Source organism: Pipra filicauda, unplaced genomic scaffold, assembly GCF_003945595.2.
Source record: "Pipra filicauda isolate LSUMZ 115617 unplaced genomic scaffold, ASM394559v2 scaffold51_size4534324_pilon, whole genome shotgun sequence".
In the NCBI taxonomy this organism is placed as follows: Eukaryota; Metazoa; Chordata; class Aves; order Passeriformes; family Pipridae; genus Pipra; species Pipra filicauda.
Genome location: NW_024104665.1, coordinates 902,983 through 923,980, shown reverse-complemented (window position 1 = coordinate 923,980; position 20,998 = coordinate 902,983).

The following is a 20,998-nucleotide window of genomic DNA, read 5'->3' as shown; positions in this document are numbered from 1 at the left end:
CTCACTGTCTCTTTCCATTTATGGCTCAAGTACTTTTTTGGAGGCATCATCATTCATCACAATGTCATCTCATGGTTATTACTTTGCCCGCTGAGTAGAGACATTTCAGTTAAAAGTGAAAGTACCAATTGTACTAACTGTACTTATATGTTTGCAGTATATTGAAGAAAATAGATGTGGTCTGGGATTGAAGTTAAAAGCACAAATTCTGTGAGGTGTTGAGAACATCCTGCCAGATGCTGTGCAACCTCAGTTCCCATCCAGGGTGACAGAAAGCTAATGTGCCTTGTCTTTTTCAGGGTCAGACCACTGGTGATTAAACAATTCTAGCAAATATGATCTCATTCTTATTTGTCTGGGACATTATGAAACACAACTTGAAGGAAATTCAGATGTGGTAGCAGAATACAAAGCACTAACACACCCAGCATGGTGCTTGAAATGTGTTCCTTTATAATCCTATATTTCCCAGACAAACACTTGTAAACACTGAAGTAAAACAAAACACATTTCCTTTTTATGAAAAAAATGCCTCAAAAACCACAGGATTAACAACAACAGGGAAGGACAATCCCCTGAAGGGCCTAAATCTTGTTTCCAAAACTTGGGCTAAGTTGACCGTGTTCAAGCTGAATTTCTTTATGATAGCACATGGAATACGTTTTTAAAAAAAATATATATACCACGGTCAAACGTACCCTAGAATAGATTCTGAAGTGATACCTCATGGTTTAAACACCCTTACTGATTATATTCCAGTGATGAGGGTGGGAAATGGGACTCACACATATTGCATTTGGTTACTGGCTTGGCTACAGGTTTTCCTGCATACACAGGAGCAAAACAATTTATCTATCCAGCATTGTGGTTGCATGGCAAAACAAAATAAATCATTTTCTGCTTTCTTCAAGCCAGAAGCAACACAGGTGGAAGAACCTACCTGCCATTCCAGCCCCCACAGAAGAGCAAAGACAGAGCTAAATATATGCTGGGGTGATAAAAAGTGAAAATACTGTTTACCCAGTAAAGCAAAATGCACCGTGGGAAAAACTCACTGTGGTGGTCAGTTGTTTTGTTTGCTGAATCACATTATTTTTGAAGGAAGACAGAAAATTATGTCATTATATAACAGGTTTTTATTCAAAGGTTGTAAAGGACTCCTACTTTACATACCTCTTTCCTGTTTCTCATGCCCAGGCTATGCCCAGTCATCTGGTCAGAAGAGGAAAACTATCACACAAGCAAACGTTCCCGGAAATGAGTAGAATTATATAGACAAAAAACTTGATTCATAGGTTGGAAGCATAAGAAATACATCACAGGCCCAGACCAATGCCTCTTTGATGGTGTTTTATCTTTGGCAGCAAATTCAATTTAGGTAAGGATTCATCCAATACCCTTCTTCTGCGAGTCTGCTCTTCAGCTGTGGCCTATTTCCCATCTTCCAGCATTTAGCTACTTAAGAACTTTCTGAGCCAGAGGTTTATACATAAACCACGCTTATTAATACCCAACAAAGCATCTGATTTTCATGAATTTTTCTAATCCAATAATTTTGGGGGAAAATCAAAATGACCTCTTTGTCCTTCACAGCATCCATCCTACAGCAAGGAGTTCCACAATTCAATGATGTGTTGAACAAAAAAATCTCTTCTTTTTTCTGTATTTTCCTGTTTTCTAATAAGATGGCCGTTAATTCCTGCACTGTTGCAAAAGTTTCATGTCTTCTTAATTTTAGATACTAACTTTTTGGTCACTACTTTTGCAAGTAGAAGAGTATTATCTTTTTAGACTCCTCTACAGAAAATTCCTCAGATTATTCTTGTTCCCATTATCTAAACTTTTCCTGTTATCCTGACAATAACATTGATCAATCACAATGAGAGTTGATTGACTGACAATTTCATATTTGAATACTTCCAGATCTCCTGTGTAAATACCACCTATTGTTGCTGATTTGTTGTGCTACTGATTTGTTCCAAAATCTCTGACGCTCCAATACAGGAGTTTGCACAGACTCATTCTGTGTAAAGAATGACCCCGGTGTGAAAGACTCCCACCTCATTTACAGCGAGGATCAGTGCAAATAATTCATTTAGCTGTTCCATAATGTCTTTATCTTCCTTTGCTGCTTCTTCTCATTCTGCTAACTGTCCAACTGTGCTGCTTCTGATGTATATACAAAAGGCTTTACTGTTGGCTCCCATTACTTCTGCAAGTCGCTTCCACTAATATTTTAGCTAGCTTTGCTGTGGCTTAACATTTATTTTGCTGGGGATTATACTCTTCCTCTGTTTTCTTTCTTTGGACACCGCTTCCATATTTTGGAAGATGTCTTTTCATTTTGAATGGTCTCCATTACACTGCTGTTTAACTATGCCAGCTACTTCTGGATGTGGCCCATTCAGAGTCCGTTTTTATTGATGCTATTGATGACTGGCATACATTTACTGGCATACATTAACATGCATGCTGCTTTCAAATATTTAATTCTTTTAACTGCTATTTACATGTCTCCCTTAAAGAGCTTCCTCATTTTTGTACAATTCCCCAACTAACTATTTATCACAAGTGGCTTAAACACTACCAATGAACCCAAAAGTCTCTGAACTTCTTTTTAAGTGTTCACTGAGCATAGAAATCAGACAACAAAGCTAAATAACGAAAGGGCCAAGGGAAGGCTGTTATGAAAAAACTCACATATTAACTCAGAGGTTAACATTCCATCAGTGTTTGTTTCATAAATTTGCACATACCCACATTAACATAATCCATAGCATCATGGGGGCAAAGTGGGGGAAGAGAGGTGGGGAGGCAAATGTAGACCCCAACATAATATATTTGCATAGCAGAGAGATGGGCATGCTGTAAGAACTGTAAGAGAGGAATTTTGTTTGTTTCTGAGAGTATGTTAATGTGGATATCTCTTACAGTAATTCCTAGTAAACAATTTATTTTCAAGGTACCATACTAAATTCTTTGTCTTCTACACAAGGCTTTAAAACTATCTTTGCCAAAACCTCAAAGCCTAGTTAGATTCTGATGCATAGCTAAATGGAAACATCAGTTTGGTTGCATATATTTCACCTTCCATGGAAGATGCAGTGTGATAAAAATCCTTCAGCAAATCTGTGTGTGAAGATTACAAATTAAACCACAACAGATTCTAAATGCAGCTTCAGAATTTTGTGCAGAGTGTTAGGAAAACCTCACAGGCTTTTTGTGCTATTTGTCTTAGCAAGTTATACATGGATCTTCCTACAGTAATAAATGGAAAGGAAGTCCTGTTTGTGTAAAATTTGGGACTTGACTTCTATGTCATTAAGTATCTTGTTATACTTTTTTGCAGGAATATGACTATGCTTGTGCCATACTAAATTTCTCTTCATTATTGTCTGTAAATGTAAATAAATATTTATGAAACTACTTCTCTATATTTCATTCTGCTTTAAATAATGAGTAGATCTGTATCTTTTTTTAAAGGTCATGTTATATGTCTTCCACAAATGGGAGAATTTATGCAGATAGCTTACCATACACATACTACATGTGTAAGTTTTATGTAAGTGTATACAAATGCATTTTTAAGGCTCCTTGTGTTCTGCACATATAATGGTGCAAAAGAGATGCTTTTCTTTCATTTTCAAGAGAGTAGAATGACAGTATTCCTGCCAATGGGAAAGAAGAGTTGAATTCATTCTTTATTTTCCACTTTGAGATTTGAGTCCTGTAAGAAAGCCAGTAACTTTAAAAAAATGGAAGAAATAATATGGGAAGACTGGAAGACTGGAAGAACAAATGTCATTGTAAATGATAAATAAGAATGCAATCCTGTTAAAAAAAAATTCTGTTCAGGAATTTTCCAGTCTGATGTGATTTTTCTTCTGTATGGAATCCTGAGTAGAGTATAAGAATAACTCGGAAGTAAATATCATGACTCAAATACTGTATAGGGACTAATTCCTTTTATTTTAAATTAAATTTAATTCATTTTAAAATTAAAAAATCTGAAAAAACCTGCATAAGGAGAGCTTTTGCCAGAGATTTTGTAATAAGCCTAGTTCTGAACTCTGGGAAGTGAAGTGCATAGCCCACAGCAGCTGACCTAGAAATCACTGCTCTGAAATGATCCAGGGATGGCTGACACTATCCTTCAATATTTGTCAGAGATAGTAGGGCTTGGAGTATTCAAAAATTACTTTAGACTATTTGGTATATTTCTGTTGTTGTTTCTCACAATGGTATCGAACCAACTTGTCCTTACTACAGAATGAGTCAAAAACAATGAAACAGTAGGACAAACAGACCTGTATGCTTGGCCAGAATCATGCTTTGTCATTTTATCATACAAACTATGTCAGCTGGAGGCAGCATGAGTAATCTAAGCTTCAAACAATATCATTCTGCAGATAAATCAATGAACACAGACAGAAACAAGCTAAGTCTATTTTAGACAGACTAATGATCAGCAGTTTTTTCTAATAGCTTGTCAGACTTCAACCTGTCAAGCCTGAAGATTTAGGGACACTGATTCACTGGAGATTTCCTGATTGCATTCCTGCTGGGCTATCTATGAATCACAATAGGAGACTCCTAGGAAAAGGAGAGAAAATGGATCGCCTTCAGGCCTTTATGAGGCACAGGTTATTGTCATGCCTCAACTAAATCCTAATTACTCTGATTAACAATGCAAGCCTGTCACTACTCATGCATAATAGTGAAAAACTTTGCAGTAATGACTATGAAATTCTGCCACTTCTGCTCAGGTCTCCACACGTGCCTTACTGGGGCTTTGTCCACTCTGCGTGCCATTCACCCAGCTGCTGTTTCCAAAATAACAGGGTTGCCAGGGTGAGTTCCATTTGCAATGCAGACCGGACCTGAACATACTTGATGAGATCAACCAGCTCACAAGATGGGCTGCAGGATTTCAAACATATTGAGAAGTTAGTGGCTCTGCATATCAGATTTCTTCCTGCTTCATATTAACTTTCCTCTTAGAATCAAAGGTCTACAGTAGATTATTATTCAAATTTAATGTCATATTTCCATATATACATATATTAGGATCCTAGCTGTCTCAAAGTTTTGTCACTTATTCCTGAGGTATAATGGAAATAATACTTCAGGCAGGTGTCTGCAACAACATATACACATCTACTTAGAAGGAAATGTCCAACAGTTTAGTGAGAGGTGTAGCATTGCTTTCATTTGAGGAAAAAAAAGGAGAAAGCTTTCAGAAAAAAGACTTTATTTCTAGAGAAAAGGTGTATTTTGAGATGCACACTCTAGAGTGCAGTCATCTATAGAGCTTTGCCAGTGTCACAGAATATTTGCAGTCTCAGCTTCTATCAGTTCTGTGATCTGATCCTGCCGTCATCAAAACTGGCTGTAAAATTCTCTAAAGAAATCCTGGTACCACTGGAATTACCAGCAAATTTCCATTAACAACGGTAGCTGGGTCCAGTGCTGGGGAAACAGGGGCCTGGTGTCCATGACAGACATGAGGGAGAGAAAGCTGAGTCCTGATACAAAATTCAGCTGATTTTGTATCAGAATTCAGATGATGTGAAGGTCATCCCAGGAATTCAGTTTAGATGTGCACAGTAAGGATGAATGTCACTGTTACTGGTTTAAGGTGGAAACATGTTCCTCCATCTATGCCTGGTAAGCTCAGCTCCTTCTGACTGCTGAGCACCATCAGCAACTCGCAGGATTAGTCCATGATGGCTCCATGCTGACATAATGCACTTCTTACCCTTCACCTCCACACCAATACACATTAAACAGCTGCAAAGCATTGGAGTGTTCAGCAATGAAGCCTGTAAAATTAAATCCTCAGTAATGCTCCAGTAGAAAAAAAAAAAAGGTCATAATTAAAACTCTTTAATTTTTGTTTCCCTATTTTAAAGGACCTGTTCTGGGAACTGCTGCTTGCTGTTTTGCCACATCCCCTGGCTGAGAGTACACAGCTCTGAAAGAGAGTTTTGTCCTGGAAGAGCAGGAAATACTGACAATTCTTTTGTGGATATGTGCATGATCTTTCCTTGTGCTTCACAACCAGTGCGTTTTCTGGGCCTCTCAGATTTGGACTTTACTAGGTGATCAATCGAAAAGGAAGAGACATTTGATTCACATTGTTTAAAACAAAATTTCAAATTACAGCATAAGAAAACAAAACATAATAATGATCTGCTTTGAAATTATGGAGCTGTTTCCCTGTCAGAAGCAGCATGCTGATTTCATTAACCTCTCTCTGGAAGCTTCCCTGGCAGCCTGGACAGCTGGCAGCCCTTTGCCCCCATCCTGAATGCTTGATGCCCACGGCCCTGGGTGCCGGGGCAGCACATGGCAGTGCCCGGCTGTCCCACCAGCCGGAAGGTGGGCACCCACACAGACTGTCTTGTTTTGACAGGTATTCGGAAATGTCAATGTTTCATTCCAGCACAAAAAAAATGAAATGTTGACAACCTGGAATTTCCCAGAAAACAGATGTTTCCTTTTCTGGCCAGCCCTAACCTACAAACACACACACACACTTGCAGAATTATTAACTGCTATGTAATGACACTAGACTCTATGTCCACTTCCACTGTGTAGTGTGGAGGGAATCCAGCCTTCAAATTCCCATGTTAGAGCAGCCACCAGAGAGCCACAGAGCCCTGTAATTAGTTAGGTATCATAACTCCTTCTTCATGGAGCAACGCAAAGTTTTGTGCCATGTCACGGTGTTGAGCATTTGCTGCGGAGGAAGGAGAGCACTGACGTGTCCGAGTAGCCCACAGGGAGACACAGCCTGTGGCTCATGGAACAAAGTACAGGAAAGGTATCACTGTTTGGATCAGCAGTGACTCCATCCCTGAGAGCCCTTCTTTTTTTCCTTTTTTTTTTTTTTTTTTTTCTACAGGAGCAGTTGTAAAGTGCCAAAAGCTATCGGGAAGCCTGCATTACATCAGGCAAGCCGAGTGTACTGACCCTCTGAGCCAACCCGCAGGGAAAAACAACAGGAGGGAGATTGCAGAGGAAGATAGGACTACTTAAGTAGCAATTCATTGTGAACCACTTTTCTAAGCTGTTGATAGAAGCATCAAGTGTGAGAGAGGAAGGGGACTTATCTTCTTGCCCAAGCAGAACCCTAATGACCATAATGACTGCTAAATAATGTTGCCAATAATCTCCATTTAATTATACAGCTCTAGTATGTCCTAAAAAGGAAAGAAAACACAAAAGGCATCTGCAGTCTGAACATACCCAGCAGTACCTTAGCCTAGTTCTGTAAAATGCATGTGGATATGTAGCACGAGTTATCTCCTAGAAGATAGTTCCCTCCCCATCTTTCTTCTCGTCTGAAAAATTTACTCATGAGAAATAAATTTGCTCAGCTCTTGACGCAGCCATCAATAAACACCGTGCCTGTTGAGGCTCGTGAGCATCCAGGTAGGCTCTCCCCTGGACCGAAATATATATGATTTCACAGATCTCTTTTGGAAGGCTCTTCAGGAGCATTTTATCTTTGACCAGAGGGCACTACAAAAGCAGGGTGTTTAACGAACACAGCACCACTTCATGAGAAAGTTTGAGGAATATTTTTCAGACAGATGCCTATTGTAAGAGCTGGTGACTTACACAATGGGCTTTTTAAAAGCCTGAAAATATGAATTCTCTCTTTATCATTATAAATTTTTTTTACAGATGCTGAAAGTCTGAAAATAGGCTGGTCTTGGAAGTAACAGCTTAGTAGTACCCTATGTGAGCAACAGGTTAAGGAGAATATTTAAGAAAAAATATTCTATTTTTGGCTTAATATTCCAAAGCTTCCCTCATGCTCATTTCACTAAAATATTTCTTCAGGCACAGCCCAGATTCTTTCCAATACAAACACTGATTTCATCTGGAATATTCAGCAAGATAATTGATAAAAAATGTGCCATAATGGATGAAGGATCTGTGTCATTTGACTTCCACTACCAGCTCAGGAGACTTATTGTTATTATAAATAAAACATATTAAGAAAACAAAAAGAACCAGGTTTCAACTTACTGTGTAGGGACAGTGCCAAATTCTGGATTTTGGGATTCGATTACAGTGTGAAAGCCAGCAAAGCAGGAATGAAGAGCATCTCCAGAAAATATAGTGGGATTTCAACCATCAACTAGTGCACATTTAATTTTAGCCATGTGTGTTAAATAAGTTTCCTTTAAAGCTCCAGCTGATGAACTTTGATGGTAGTTCTTTTTGGTGAATTTTCAGACCATCACCTGTCCTACCCCTCATTTATCTGTATAGAGCAGAAGAAGTAAAAGTGTAGGTGGGAAAATTCACAAACCAGAGTATTACCTTAAATTAGATAGGAATTATATTATTGAGGGAAGCAGGGGTTATGCTAAATAGCAGTCAAAAAGCTGCTCTGTCTTGGCATCTTATAAATCTGAAGGTAAGCATGATTAAAAAATGGGGAGGAAATGCAGAAGGCTGGTGCAGTGAGCTGATCTGTCTACAGGAGCTCCCTTTCCTGTTCTTCCAGGGCCACGGCTAATCGTGACCCCTTCAAAAGTGTATAAACACAGTGCCAGACACTGCACCTGATTGTAATTCAAAACCGATAGCTTTACAGAAGCAATAGAGTAAAAGAGGCACAGTCACATCTACTCATCTCAGTGCAAGTATCACAGAAATCTGAGGGAGTACAAGTCACAGCTGATGGCAAACTCATGCAGTGTGGAAACAACCTTCTCAGTTCTCTGAGTGAGGTCCCCTGGAAAAGGGCAGGCAGCAGGCTCCTTCCCAGCACCCAGTGGCTTCCTGTCCCTGTGCAATAGAGACAGAAAAGAAAAAGAAAAGCAAGCAGAAGGAGGTGCCAAGAGAAGAAGCTCAGTTCGGAGCAGAATACGAGTCCCAAAAGGCAATGAGAAATGAGGAAAGGCTCTGTATTCCTCCAGTGGAAAATATTAGAGCACGTACACAGTCTGAAATGCCCTTATTAGACAAGCAGCAGCCATTTCTCTTTTCATAACATCATTTTTTTCCATTAAAAAATAAAATAAAATTGGCCAGTTGATGTGATTCAGCTCCTGAACTGGCTTTTCTAGAGGTAACGCTTCCTGTCTGAGGTACTGTTTCTGGCTGGCTGGATTTCCTGGCTGAAATTTTCAAAATCACCTGGGGAACCTGTGTATTCACACATGTACCATGAATTTAAGCAGGAAATGTCATTTGAACTCAATGAGCAGATGTGAAATATTCTGGGTTGTTTGTGAGTCTTTTTTTTTTTAATCACTCTCTTTTCATGTACTCTTTATTTGCTGCATCTTTTATCAGACTTTTTGCTGCTTCATTCTTCTCATTGTTTCCCTTTCCACTTATACTCCTCACATTTCACTCCCTACTGATTTATTTTTCTTTTTTTTTCTCCTATAGCTACTATCTTTTTCTGTGTTTTTGACTTTTCCTTTGTCTCTAGATGCTCTCTCTTCATATTCAATCCTTTGAGTCATCAATCTGCCCTGCTTGGCTAGTTGCCCCATGTGTAAAAGCTGAACCATCTCTCCTGTTCACAATATGAATTATAAAATGGGAATTCATTTCAATGCTTCCTCCCCAGCAGTGAGGCTATACAGATCATCAAAGCTCCATGCAAGAACATCAACATAACTGCAGAAACATCCTCTTTAGTGCTCCATGGGATGGTGGGGCAGGGAGGAGGCAGAGTGAAAAGGAATTGACATATGTGTGCTTTTCTTGGTCATAAATCACTACCTATATAATGTTCAAATGGCTTTGAACACTGATACTTGCACCAGGTTATGTCACAATGCCTGATATTTTCCACTGACATTTCTAGAGTACTGCAAAGGCATGACTTTACTTAGCAGGTTCAGACACCTGCCTGACCATGAATTCCCAGGTGTGCTCTGTATTCATCCACATGTATGCAAATGCTGGAGTTCGCACCCACCCAGTACCACTGATTTAGAGCTTTGTCTCCTGTATCCAGATTATTTGCTTGGTAAAACAGGAAGGTAGAATACACCCCCTTTCAAATGGACTTCAACTATTCTCCAGAATACAACTTTGTCTTTAATACTGTTTCTAGTCTGGAACACAAGCATACTGAACACAATGCCAATGAGGTAGCTGAATGCACTTTTTCTTCATTATTCAGAAGAAAATGATGCTCTGATGTTGAGCCATGCAACATGGGATTATGCATTTGACACCATAGGCATCAAACCCCATTACTAAATTAAAAAATGTCTAAAAAAATTTATAATCCTAGATTCATTTTAATGGAAAAAATACAATTAATGTATATATCCAATGGGTTAAATTTTATAATTCTACATTTTAGCTTAACACCCAAACAACTGCACAACTTCGTACTTTAAAATATTTAGGTCCTTTAAGGTCAGGCTTCTTTTTGCAGAACTTACTTACAGAAAGCTGCTAGAGTCTGCCAATTCTACACTGCTAAATTTATAGCAACAGGTCAAAAGACAGTTCCTAGAGGAATTCAGCAGCCCTTTGTAGTAAATCAGCAGTCATGTCTTTGATAAATGTCTCCTGAGTCCAGCAGTAACTGTTCCTCTGTGCTGAAAGATAAAACAGTGGACTCGTACAAGTCGTGTAGTTTAGCGAAAGTCACACAGCAACAAGGAACTGGTAAATGACTTCTGAGGAAGTAAAGGTTAACCCAGAGCTCGTGAGCACTGAACTTAACAGCTCGGGAAAACAAGACAGAAGCCTACCTGGGCATGTGAATTCAGGTGTGCTGCTCAGGTATAAAATGTGCAGCACCTTGGAGGATAATAGGGTGATTGCTCTAACCCAAATGAGAGATATAAAACTGTTTCAGGTGGATAAAACCCTCTCCAAATGTTCATATTTTGACGGTGTCATGAACTTCTGTGTTCAGCCTGTTACTTGATAATTCTGTTAGAATTGTAGGTCCTACAAGCAAAGAGCAGGGGTTCCTCCAGGCTCCATTTTAATGCTCCAGGGGCCAGTCCTGCAGCTGCAATTGACACGAGCAACCTCCGCTTATTGGACCACTGTTCACACAAAGCTCTTTTTTGCCTTTCATGGCCACATCTGCTCCCCTGATCAGCTGCACTCAAGCCAGCGAGAATATTTTTCACGTCTGTAAGCAGGTCCATGAAGAGATGCCACTGACTGAAGAGGCACCAAGGGGCTACTGGCGGGCTTGGAAGGATGAGGGTGAGGTTTCTGGGTCAGTTTTCACCCAGCAGAGCAGTGTTCCCCTGGGAGGTGTCATAGCAGCCCAGCATTTCAACACCACAAGAGGGTAGGCAACATCAGAAGGCACAGCAGCCTGTTTGCAGCCTGTCAGTGCCTCATCATTTTAACCTCAGAGGGGGTGAGAGCTGATTAAGTCACACACTTCCAAGGGTAGCTGGGGCTCTGGTACCCTCAGCCCTCGGCCAAGGTAAGATTTTGAATGACCACAGTACTTTGTTGCTACAGTGGTTCACAAGTTTCTACCGCTAGAATAGTATAGCAGAGGATGCCAGTGACTGGGGCAAAAGGAAAATGAACAGGTCATATAATTCTTTCAGCTGAGATTTATGGGCCCATCTCATCAAGATTAAATTGGTGATGTAGTCTCAAATGAAAACTAGGTGTGAGGAGCAGCTTAATTTGACAGCATGAAAATTTTTCCCCTACTGGCAAAGAAATCTCTTTACTTTTGCTATTAAAAAAAAAAAATCAGTCAAGTTAAAAAATCTGGATTAAGTCCTATCCAAGCTATCAAAAAAGTCAGTCCAGTCAAAAAACTGTATTAGCTTCCATCCAAGCCATCAGATCACAATCCAGGTACTGGAACCATGCTAGGAAAAATATTATTTCATATTCTTTTCTTTCCAGCTCAGTATCTGGCCTCTTTCCACCAGGAGAAGGAAGGCCTCCCTCTGAGAGGAATGGCACTAAGCCCTCAGCAACTTTTTTTCACTTTTTGGGAGATTGCTTATTAGGATTCCTTTTTTGATGACATTTCGTCTGTATTATCTCAGGAGCAAATGTCTGTCTAGACTAGTTCATCAAGGATTTTCTGAAAATGTCCTGGGATTTTTGGTAACAGTCTTATGTACCTACTAATGAGGGAGATGTGTCTTTACAATAGGAAACAGTACATACTTCTATTTCTGAAACTATTTCATTAACTATGCCCTTACTGCTGAGCCAAAATTACTTATATACAAGCACTGCATTCTGGACGAAAGAGACTGTATTCAGGACTAGGCATTTACACAAGTAAGTTCCTCTAGAATAATAAATTATATCAGAAGAGAGATAGAGGAATCTTTAGTTCTGGAGCAGCAACATTTAAAAGTTCCCTCTGTGGATTCACACTTAATATACACGATACAGGAGAAGGCTATTTTGTGGTCTGGAGAAAAAGTTTTAAAACACGATAAAGTGCAGGACTAATGAACCACTGAGATCTGCAATGTCTCTTGCCTCTTTATATCTCCCATATATTACTAAACACAATACAATAAAACTTCACGCACAGGGACCAATGAATAAAGACATAAAAAGCATCATTATGCCATACTCTAAGGACATTTGAAAGTTCTTTTTGGTGATGTAAAATAATACAGGCTACCTAGGAATATAACTAGACTGTATGGATAAACCTAATACAGATAAATCTAAGGTTTATAGGGCAGAGATCTCATGGTCTCTGCTGCTACTTGGAAGAAAGAGATCTGGTTATTACTGTAATTCATATTCCCTCTATGAGGAGTACACTCTCAAATCTGCTGTTCTAGTGCATTCTAGACTACTAATTCTCCCCCCCCACCAAATTCCTATAAAACCCGAAGCACTCTGGTTCTCTCTAGATCCCAAATGAAATGCTGGAGCCAAGCATTTCTTCTCCCTCTCTTCTCTATCCCATTTCCAGCAACATCATGGCCTGTACCATCTTATTTTGCCCCAAGGGCCTCTAGCTCACTCAGACAGCTTATCCTCAATGGTGTGGAGGAATCAGTCTGCGTTCCTTCAAAAAATTCAAGCCTATTATCTGAGTGGAGTTTCCTTGAATACAGTAGTCCTTACTATCCTCCTTACACATCTGCACAGAAATATTGGACAATTAAACACCAAATAGGAAAGATAGAACAGGATAAAATTTATTTCCATGTCTACAAAGCATCAACTAGCTAGGACTCAGGCCTCCTGGTTTATGGTGCCACCATTCTATATAAGAGCAATGCAGCCTTCTAATGTGAAAATTCACAGCAGTCTAGTGTTACTAAGTCTGCTCTGTCAAACCATTACTTCTACTTACCAGGCTTGTAACACACTCTCAAACTAATACCTAGGTCCCCATCAAAATCAAACATGCTTTAAAAACCTGAACTAAACCATCAGCAAGTACATCTTTATGTGTGTTCTAGTAAGGTAGCTGCACATTCCTTCTCAACCCAGCTGAGAAAATCTGCATGAGACACTGTTCCCTGTCAAAGATGCTTGGCTGTGGGTATGTTTTCTGGAGAGGAAATTAATCCAGAGTTTGAGCACCTTGAGAGCCTTTTTGGTTAATATTCTATGAGGGCTAAAAAAAGAAAAAGATCCCACAGAACAAATATGGACAAGATACACCAATATATAAACAGGAAACTAAGAACAAAAGTTTCACAAAGACCTTTATGAACCTTTCTGTGCCTACCTGTAGCACTCTGATATTATCATGCTTGGGTTTTCTAAAAGAAGCAGCTCTCGAGAGGAGGTGTGTAGTTCAGTATCTTTGTGGCATGGAGGAATGGCAAGATCTATGTCATAGCAGTTTCTTCCCTTGTTTATGCCCTTAACATCTTATTTATGCCTGTGACCAGGTACATAAGGAGGTGCATACCCAGCCTCTTCTACAGTATGGAGGTGCCTACAAGCTTGACCATGTTTTAACTTTTGTATTTTCAAATCAAAGTGTTTTGTAGCTGAATTCGAACTATCTGAGCCTTGAAACACACAGAGAGGCAACTCTAAATAGCAAATTGAAAGGGAGCCCCCTTCCCCACCTCCTTCCCTGTGGTGCTCCCTGGGCTGGCTGAAGCAGCGCAAAGCTTGTCTCCACTTCGGGCTATAGCTTATGTAAATGCGTTTCTAACTTTCATAAAGCTGATCCCAGACAGCGTGTAAGAACAGATGGCAAAGGAGGGATATAAGGTCAATGGATGTTTGAAATCCACAGTTTCAGAAGACTGTTTCAGATGTTCCTCTTCCTCCCGTCTTGCCCCTCACTCTTTCCCCTTCCAATTTCCATGGCTCTGCAAACGCATTTCTCTCCCTTGTAACATATCTTTCCCTTCCCTGCTGCTGTGCAAAGGACTCCCACAAACTGCAAGATAAACTAATTTACAGCCAGGTTTTCTGGAGTGCTGAGTTCCCATTTAGGTTCCCAAATACCTGCTAGGTTTTCAGTAGTTCAGAATTGCTGGGTATTGAACATTTTTTCAAAATCTAACATTTATTTACATATTTAACTGGGATATGAGGTCTTTCAAGTTCCTGGTTGTATTCTGAGGTCCTGTGTTCCCTTGACTAAAACTGATGACACACAAAAATTAAGAAGAGCAATTACAGGCAAGTTGCTAACAAAGCAGTAGCTTAGCTTGTGCAGACAGAAAAGGAGGTTTTTCCTCTTCTGAAGTCTCTTACATTCATAGCCTGTTTTTCTGTAATTTACATCAGAAACAGGCCAGAATGAACTACAAAAGTTAGTCAGAGTGGACCAGGCAGAGAAGTGATTATTGGTTCTACCTTGCTAGCAGTTCTACAATTTTTAAAGAACTGCACTTTGCTATAATGGCTTTGCCGCAATTGTTCATCTCCACGTCTAAGTGTCTCACTACAGTATCTTCTCTATGCAGAATGCTAAGAAAGGAGGATATAGCTTTCTGTAACACTGCCTTTTGAACTGATATATGTCCTTACAGCCATCCCAAAACTCATGCTTAGAAAGATCTCAGCTCTCCCAAAATGATGAGAGTTTGAAAACACTTAGTCACCATTGACTTCTTACTGTTTGTCTCCTGCCTTCAAAATCCATTTGAGGTCACATTATCAAGTCCTTGTCCACTTGTAAAGCTAGAAATGCAGCCTTACATAAAAGAAATCTGGCCTTCACAGATAGTCATTTGAGTACAGGAAATAAGGATTTACTTGTGAGACTCACAATAAAATCCTGAGATCTGGCAACTTTAACAGTATGATTGTTACTGCAATTAATGGGAGTTTCAGGAACACTCATAGGAGATAATAGTTCCTCTGTGTGCAAAATATCTTTTCCCATAAAACTGCTAAAAGGCTTAGCTTTGTATGTAGCTGCCAACATGAGTTACTCAAGAACAATTCATTTCAAACAGTCCTTATTTCCCACTCTTGTAAGACAAGAAAAGCAGCACAAAATGCTATATTTTGCTTCAGAAAATTGTTAAATTATGGAACAGTTTGGGTTGGAAGGGACCTCAAAGATCTTCTAGTTCTAACCTCCCTGCCACAGGCAGGGACACCTTCCAATAGAGCAGGCTGGTCAAAACCCCATCCAACATGGCCTTGAACTCTTCCAGGGATGGGGTACCCACAACTTCTCTGGGCAATCTGTTCCAGTGTCTCACTACCCTCACAGAAAAGAATTTCTTCCTAATATCTAATCTAAACCTACTCTCTATCAGTTTAAAGCCATCCTCTCTTGTCCTGTCTCATCATGATATTTGAAAAAAATTTTTGTATCATCCCAGATGACATTACAATTAGGTAATTAGGGAGACAAAACAATAATTTATCCAAGACAAATGCCTATATGATTCAAAGCTATTCTATAGAATTTGCTGAAAAAAAAAATTCTTAAAAAGAAATGAGCAATGGCTCACTATCAGACTACAAGGCTGCATAAAGTGGCATTTCCTAGGCATCCCTCCCGGACCAGTTTAATATTTTCCTTAATAAAATTATTTCTTATATTTTCAAGCAATGGGGAAGCTTTGAGGGCCTGAAGGCACATTGAAGAAGATGACTAGTCTTCAGAAAGAGAGAGGAAGTGCTCAAATGGTCTTGAAAACACAGTACTAGGATGTGATTTAATATAGTGGCAGAGCTCTAAACATGCATAGCCATTTACACAAATTCAGAAGAGGTAATGACCACTTCTTCAGAAGAAGTTTCGGAGATAATAGTAGTTCACAAACTAGATATGCTGCCTTGCAGTTAGAATTTAAAAATAACAACAAAAAAACCCACCCAACCTACAAACAGAGGGAAAAAAAGCAAAGAAGAAAACATCATGCTGCATTATATAAACACTTCTATTGGAAACAAGTAACAATCCTTTTTCTCTGACTCGTGATGCCAAAACTGTAAGTGAAGTTCCACTCCATGTTTCATGCATTGGATTTCTAAGGAGAGGTAAACTCATAGAAAGAGAGAATTGAAGAGAAATTACAATAATCTTCAAATGTAAACAAGGCACAAGAGAAAACAGTCTCACAATGATTAGGACAGGAGAAAATAATGAATCTAAGAAACAATAGTGTAAATTTAGGTTAGTCTTTAGCTTCAGGACAATTTCCAATAAAGATAAACAACTTTTACAAGAAAAACTTTTATAATTTTTTGTAAAATAATATTATTTTGTAGTGTACCATTCCTGCTGAATGTCGATCAAACGAATAAGTTTGTGTCACATCAAACGTAAATTATACCAGAAAGCGACTTGTAGTGCAGTCAACTAAAGTTTGTAATTAAGAAGTGATGCAGAGATACAAATTAGGGAGTAGGTGTATTTTCGTATTTGTTAATAATGTGCAAAAAAAGCAAAAAGTACCTTTATCATTCTGTTTCCAACTTTTTTTTTCAATTATTGTTTCAGACTTTCACTATTATGTAGTGACTGAAATTATCTGAAAGTTTTTTTGTGGAACTGGAATCAGAGACGTAAATAACTAAAGTAGTGTAAGCCAGTCCATGGGGAGAATTTAATTTTAGCTATCCCATTAGGTAATTTGATGGTTTTGGTTTTGTCAGTATCTTTTCAATATAAATGCCAAAAAAAATTTTCATGCTCATTTGAATCTGGAAAACTGAAAAGCAGTTCAACTGAGACCAAGTAAGTTTTCCAGAAAAACACTCTCAGATCAAGCTGGATGTTATTCACTTTTTCTTAGATAACCAACAAAGAAAAAACTGTTGAATAAATTAATAAATCAGGTCTTTTATAGCAGTAAAACTTGGACAGTTCCCTTTCCCCTTTTCGTAAATCACCGTTAGGTGTATGGCGGCTACAGTTTCAACTGAACACATTGAGGAGCTCAATACATTGCAAAAAGATGGACTCTCACTGAACTTCTGATTAGCATGCTCTTTTTTTGAGAAATCTAAAAATTTGGCAAGGAAATTAAAAAGTTAATTGAATTTGCTTATTGTAAAAATAGCCAAAGGCAAAGAAGATGTACTGATGTTAGACGATAATGTTTCATTTCTTTCCTGCCCTGCAAGGTGATATGTGTTAGAACTAATGCCCCTTGGCACAAGAGTTTGCTGGAATGTACTGGTTTAGCATGGATCAGTGATCTTAAAGCTTTCCGAAGTGGGTGCAAATGTCAGTCCACCGAGTAATGAGCACCAGGGAGGATTGTTCCCTACAGGATCTGTCTAAATAAATACAAAACTACGAGCTGTCAGTCTGGAAACAGGGTCAAAGGCTATTTTTTTGTTCAGCTGATTGCTTGTTTGTCAAGCATACAAAACAATACATAAAAAATAAGGAAATGAGGAAATACCAACAGGCATATGGCAGAGCTTTATGAGACTGATTGGTGTGTAGAATTGCACAGAACACTCATGTGAAAGTCACAAAAATTACTGTCTTTCTTTCTTTCCCATAAAGAAAACATTTTGTTACTGCCTTGTGGATATGTATTTGCACCAGTATTTGGACTAAGAGTGTTTTCAAAGAAATATTTGGAGAGGATTCATGAAGTCTGTATAACTGATGATAACTCATTTCTCATGAATAGTGGATTACTTTATGACAAAAGGTTTGGATTTGTTTTCTTTAATATATTGCAATCTGCAGAGCCATAGAAATCTACAAACTACCTGCTCTGTGAGTCTGTGAGGGGTAAAAAAGAAAGCAAGAAGAAATTGTCCACAGGCTTATATGCAGAGTGCCATACCTCAACGAGATGAAAGCTAGAGAACCAGAAATCGAAAATATTTGAAAAGCACTGGTAACCAAATTTGTTAACCAATTAGTTTATAAAAAATTACAGAGGTTGAAGTACACTCACTGAGGAGCCAGTACATCTCCTATTGCCTTCAGTGAGAGCTTGGATGACTCCCTGGTTCAAAGCTCATTGGATTCAATGTGAGTCATTCAATGGAACTAGCTGTACTTGAATAATAGTAATTTTATAAAATATAAATTTGTTTGCAAGTAACTAATGTATAAATAGGAACTAAGTTAATCAAATAAATATTTTGTTGTAAATGATTTGCCCTAAATTCAGTATTTACCCAGTTTCCCTCGAAACTTCTGTATAATATCTGCAAACCTACACTGTAAACTAAATGGAGTAAAACTGAATTCCAGCATTCCATGGAGTTCCTTTTGAAGGTTTTATATGCTACATATACACTATATTAATATTTAAAACAGCTGTTTAACATATGAGGATTTTACTACTTAGTTTACTTCTACCATTTTTCCATTAACAAATTCACCATATATGCAGGCTTAAGAACAGACTAAAACAGACCCAAATGTTCTAAATACACAGTCAGTTCATTAATAAATGATAATAAAGAAAAGGAAAAAGTACAGTTTTTCTGTTCTTGCTAGCTAAATAGATACAAGAGAAACAGACTCATATCATCCAGCTTCACAGACCACAGGAATAAAAACATGTATGCCTTTACCTAGCAAGAAAAAAAATCACATTTTCAAAAAGCTTAAAGAAAATTCCAGAAGAAAATAATTAGGCGCACACAACATTTTCTGTTTCTGGTCTTGCTTTATTCTCAGTGTCAGGTAATGCAGGTGTATTTTCTAAAACAAAAGCACATCCTAACATTTTCAAATGTACCTAGCGATTGTCTTGGCTCTATGGAAAACAGCTGCATGATGTCTCCACTCAAACGTATAAAACCAAAGGCACCAAAAGCCTCTCCTCTTCTAAGAAACTCTGGGTCATAAAAATGGCTGCTTTCAGATTCATTGTCAATATTGAGCCTAGCAACCAAAACTTTATACAGTTCAGAGAGCCTGTGAGCTTTTGCTGCCAGCACAGACACACTCACCCTTTCTACCCAGACTCAATGGCAAACTGTGCTGCAGGTCTGCTCTGGGTGGAGATGACAAACAGATGAGTTCCCACACTTGTATGCACTTGGGTTCTTTTGGGCAATTTTAGATGAATTCAGAGGTCAGTGGAAAGTGAACCCTGACAGGACGGAATGCTTAAATTACAAGACAAAAAGCAAACAAACTTGACCCTCGCTCTTCATGATGGCTCTGACAATTGTGAAATGAAAAAAAAAAAGAGGAAATCACTGAAGGTTTGAAAGGAAAAAGCATTTTGTTGTGCAATATAGTATTATATCCCTCTGTGAAATGGAGAGATTAAAATCCACTGTACCTTTCCATTTACCTCATTTTCTTCTCCCCCTAAAAATTCATGGACTCGGGACAAGCATGGCACACACTGAGCATTCCAATTGCTTTTGAAAGGAGCGTTTTGCTTGTGGAAAATGTGCTGTCTCTTTGATTGCAAATGTAGTTGATTGTGAGGAGAATGAAAGGATGACCTATGACATGACCTGCTAGCGCAGTAAGGTCATTTTTTTTCTCTCTCCTCGCACAAAAGATAAGAGGCTGACTGCTTACAAAGTGTTCTGGCAAATGGACAAATTAGGACTCCCGCTCCGGTCAGGCAAGTTATTCTAAGTGAAGATAAGTGAAAGTTTGAAATGTTTTGAGGAGGAGGCAGACTGCGAGCTTTCATTCCTTCCCCAAATGGATGGATTGTGAAGGAAGAGAGCTGTGCAAAAATGGCTGGCCCAGGAGTTTCAGGTTTCAGACTTCAAGTTTCCACAGCAGAGCAGTAGAGAGAAGGAGGAGGAGGACAGGATGGCGGAGTGGATGTAATGTTGGGCAGCAGCAACTCAGGACAGCAAGCTTTGGTTTGACTCCCAGCCTGACCATTTGTTTTCTGTGAGGCACCACACAACAATAGACAGGCAGATGAAATCCTCCTTTGAGATGCTGGGGCACAAACCAGACCCTGGGTAAAATTCCTACAGATATGTTACCATAGCATTTTATTAGAATTACACCTGTCTACTCCGGCATTGTGAAAATTCAGCTTTATGGCTTTTAAATCCAAACTTACATTGCTTGGTCAGGTCAGTGCACGGGCAAGTTTCTGTCCATGTATGTCCACATGTATAAACTTACTCTTGATCTACTGTCTGACCAACATTTCAAGCTCTGCATGAGTCAGGAAAAATGTTTTCATACCTTGGTGGTGTGTTACGAGATAAAATTATCTGTGAGTGAGAAGTGTTCAAATAGGTCTCTGCTGTTCATTTATACACCTAGCTAGAAAACTGAGCCGCTTTTTAGCAAAACTAAGATTAGATTTCAATTGAGCTCTCATCGAGGATATAGTTTGGGTGGAAGTCCCCTGGTGCCAACAAATAAACAGCCTAAAGCTCAATCATTTTAGCTCAGAATTGCTTTGAGATTTGGGGTTTGAACCCTAACCCTCACTGCAGAATTCCTGAATATGAACTCATTCAAAGCAAAGCCAAAACAAAGGTTTTCATGAAACCTAGGAAATCTGAAACACCAACTTTCTTAGCAGTGCTACAAAGCAAGCTCCAGAAGACCACTGAAAAGACCAAACTCCACCAAAAAAAAATTAATCAGAGAGAAAATATCATTTTCTGCTTATTCCTTCCTACAAAACTGGTAGGT